The sequence below is a fragment of the Empidonax traillii genome, unplaced genomic scaffold (genome assembly GCF_003031625.1).
Source record: "Empidonax traillii isolate 1590-97213 ecotype Southwest subspecies unplaced genomic scaffold, ASM303162v1 scaffold1650:size77866, whole genome shotgun sequence".
Taxonomy (NCBI): Eukaryota; Metazoa; Chordata; class Aves; order Passeriformes; family Tyrannidae; genus Empidonax; species Empidonax traillii.
Window position 1 is genome coordinate 64126 of NW_020956843.1, and position 3714 is coordinate 67839.

General features: G+C 54.6%; 1 long non-coding RNA gene across 1 annotated transcript; it reads left to right on the forward strand.

Annotated features, from left to right (window-relative positions):
* The first annotated feature begins 2309 nt into the window (after positions 1–2309).
* On the forward strand, positions 2310–3353 carry LOC114070662. Its single transcript, XR_003573952.1, has 3 exons — positions 2310–2839; positions 3082–3146; positions 3261–3353. It is a non-coding gene; the product is annotated as an uncharacterized LOC114070662 (long non-coding RNA).
* The last annotated feature ends 361 nt before the right edge of the window (positions 3354–3714 follow it).

The window sequence follows — 3714 nt, forward strand, 5'->3', positions numbered from 1 at the left end:
AGATTGATGGAAGCTGTGACAGTTAAAGGGTACAACTGGCTTTCTCAGCCAAAATAATAGGAAAGCCATTGGATCCATTTGACAATACCAAGCTGAAACTGTGTTGCTGAACTGTTCACTTGGTGATCTTCCAAGGGCAGCCTGAGAGAAGTTCAAACCAGGGCAAAACCACTCAAAGGGAAACCAGCTACTAACCATGGCTGGATGCCTCAAAACACCCTCAGTACTTGCTACTCAGTGGGGCACATGGACCAATAACTTGTTCAGATCAGTCTTGTGAGTTATCCCTGATGAAACCAAACCTGACTGGTCCCACAGCAAGTGTGTCTTTGCCACACTTCCCAGGAATATTGCACCAGATGTCTTTTGGCAGTACTCAGCCCTCTCCCTGCCCCAACTGGCAACCCTAGCACAGGCAACCTGGTTTCATCGCTAAGCCTTACTGGCTGTACCATGGACTGGCCTGGCCACCAGCAATTAATCCCTGAGGGAAGGGGTTTATCCTGCATGCAGATGACCCTCTGCCAGAGCCATCGATGCTTCAGATCAGGAATGCTCAGGACCTTTCCAGCACCCTCGTGAGTGTACATCAGTGGAGAGCCAGCCCTGACACCACGGTACTAGAGATTCCTCTGTGCCACACAAGCAATGGGGCACTCCTTCTTAAAGGCTGGGCCTGTCACCTGGAAGAGGTGGTTTCCACAGCAGCAGGCAAAGCACTTGAAGATTAACCCCTGCCCAGGGGCACTCCCTATGGGACCACAGGGAATTTTGCCATGGACATCCACTGTGGGCAGAAACACACCTTTGAAGATAAAAAGCAGAGTCCTCCATGGGGTTTTGTTGGTCCCAGGTCCAATATCCTCCCAAAGTCACCTGCTGTTGTTTTACAAGCTATAAGTGGAAGAAAATGTCAAGTGGCAGGAGCCGCAGTACAGCTCAGAGGAGACTGACAAAACAGGCTGTGGAAGGGGAAACTCCCAGCCCTGCACCACAGAAGGGACAAGGGGAGACCTGGGGATAGGGGGGTTAGTGAAGCCCCCTCAGCATCCCAGCAGAAGGGGATGTCACTGGGTACCAGTGAGCAGAGACTCCCCCACTCCCTCCCATCTGTGCAAGCTCCCTGTCTACTTCCCTTCCTTCCCCACAGCGTGGAGCTGCACTGCCTCTTTTTAGGCATCTTTGCAGCTCTGGATGCAGCTCCCCTGGGCTGTACCCCAGCTCTCAGCAGTGTGAATGGGATCTGCAGAAACCAGAGGCATCTGATCTCTCCAGATAGCCAGAAAGCACAGTTCAGAGTCTGCGCTGGTTGCTTCTCCAGCTGAAGGAAGGCAGGTGGCATGAGATGTGCCATAAAACTCATCTGTGTGGTGCTACCCCAGCAGTGCCCTCAGTGCACACTCAGACAGGCAGAGGGAGTCTAGGCAGCAACATCAGCACTTTGGGGCATACGATTCTTGGGGAAGGGGGAGGTGGTGGTCTGCTTTTGGGAACCCTAAAGCTGGATTTACTGTATCATCAAATCACAGTACACAAGAGGTCTGAAGAACTGGGAAGTTCCCAATCCCTGCTGGGAAGATGGATATGTTGTCAGCCCAGTGAACAAATTGCTGCCAAACCCCTGCTAAAGCAGAGTTGCTCATGAACTGTATTTGCACTTCAAAACTGCTAGCACCTTTGCAATGTTTTTCCATTAAAACTCTTCAGTTAAGCTCTGATTGTATCATTCTAAAATAAATCTTGGAGTTCAGGGTTGTTTAATATCAAAGGTTGGATTCAGATCCAAGCTGTGGGGGGCAGGTCTGCTTGGGCAGGGACTTGCCAGAGATGCTGATTTCGGTGCAACCCCAGCTGAAGGGGTCAGAGCAGCATTCATGCCCTTGCCCAAATGTTGCTTCTCCATGTCACACCCCTGTGTTTAGATGGCCACCAGTCAAGACTTCTCCAGAGGAGGCCTGGCAAGGTTCTGTGGAGATCCCGTGCCCTTCCCACTGGGACTTCATCAGCAGCCAAGGGGGCTCCTTCTGCTGCCAAGAGCAGACACAGCAGGGGAGTGTTTGCTCCTTTCATGAGCCATTCCTAAAATTCACATCCAGTTGTTTCAGACACTTTAGGGAATGGATTCCTTTCAACCTGGGGCAGGTTGGCCGAGCTGGGGGAGGCCCCAGGGCACGTGGCAGTGTGTCATGGGGCCCTTTGTGACATGGTAGCCATCACCAATGGAATGGGATGGGGCAGTGTGTCCATGAGTCCTTTGTGACACATATGATATAGGCGTTGGTTGGTAACACGGCCTCGCCACTGTGCTCAGAGCGCGCGTCTGGACAGGACGGGACAGAGCGGTGCTGTGAGGAGTCTCCTCACAGCCAACTCATTCGTCGCTGACCAGAAGCATTTCTGAGGATTCCTTTTCTAGCAACATCCCTCGAGGCCAGACCACAGGAGTTGGGGACCCGGAGCTTCTCCGAGACACCACCACTCCTGCTGGAAGGTGCCCTCGAGGACAGACCACGCGACTTGGGGACCCGAAGCTTGTCTGAGGTGTCCCCAATCCCTGTGGACCGTGGCCCTTGAGGCCAGACCACAGGACTTGGGGACCTGCAGCTTGTCTGAGGCGTCTCCAATCCCTGTGGAACGTGCCCTTGAGGCCATTCTGCAGAACTTGCGAGCAGAGGCCTTTCCGAGGTGTCTCTTTTGCAGGTGCCCTTGAGGACAGACTGTGGCATGGCAGGGAGACGCTCCGGCCTGTGCAGGCTTCTCAGGAGGAGGAACAAAGGCCCTGAGCCTGCCCCAGCACGGCAACCTGAGGATGTGCAAGACTCCCAGCCCCTGCAGCAGGGTCAGTGCTGGACCTGGGCTACAGGGCTGGTGGCTGCAGCCACCTTGGCCCCTTCCCGTCCCCTGTGAAACAAGCTCAGGCAAAGGGAGCCGGGAAGAGGGGCCAAGGCTGATCACCCATGCATCCCTGCTCCATCCACTGGGCATCCCAAGGCTGGCCCTGCCTGTGGAGTGAAGGACTGGGCTGTATTCTCTGACATCTCCTGCAAGCCCTCAGCTCTGATTGCAATTACTCTTTGGCAGATCCAGGCCAGCACCGGACAGAAGAGCACGTCCGTACCCATGGCCGCTTCCGCAGAGCAGTTCAGGTACCTGCAGCCATCTCCACCTGGGCTCCGCCTGCTGTCACCTCTCAGCCGAGCACTGCTGTTGGAGCACTCCATGGGAATTTCTTCTCTTCCCCATCCTTTGTTCTCCTGCAGAGGTTTCTCAAATTCGTGGGAATTCGGCGTAGAACACCCAAGACCACACCACCTGAGGCCATGGCACAGCCTGACACCAGGCCAACTGACCTCAAGGCACCGCCTGATGTCAGCTCTGCACTGACTGATCCCACAGAAACCTCTGACACTGCTTTGACCCAGGACCTGACAAGCCCTCCCACCACACTGACTGATCTCATGGCGACGCCTGACATGACACCGATTCATTGCACAGCAAACCCTGACACCGCTTTGGCTGACGAGGCAACCGCCTCTGATATTGCACCGACTGATCTCCTGGCAAAGGCTGACATCACACCCATGCCAGCTGATGGCACAGCAAACCCTGACAACGCTTTGACTGACGAGATAACCACCTCTGACATTGCACCGACTGATCTCCTGGCAAAGGCTGAGATCGCACCCATGCCAGCTGATGGCACAGCAAACCCTG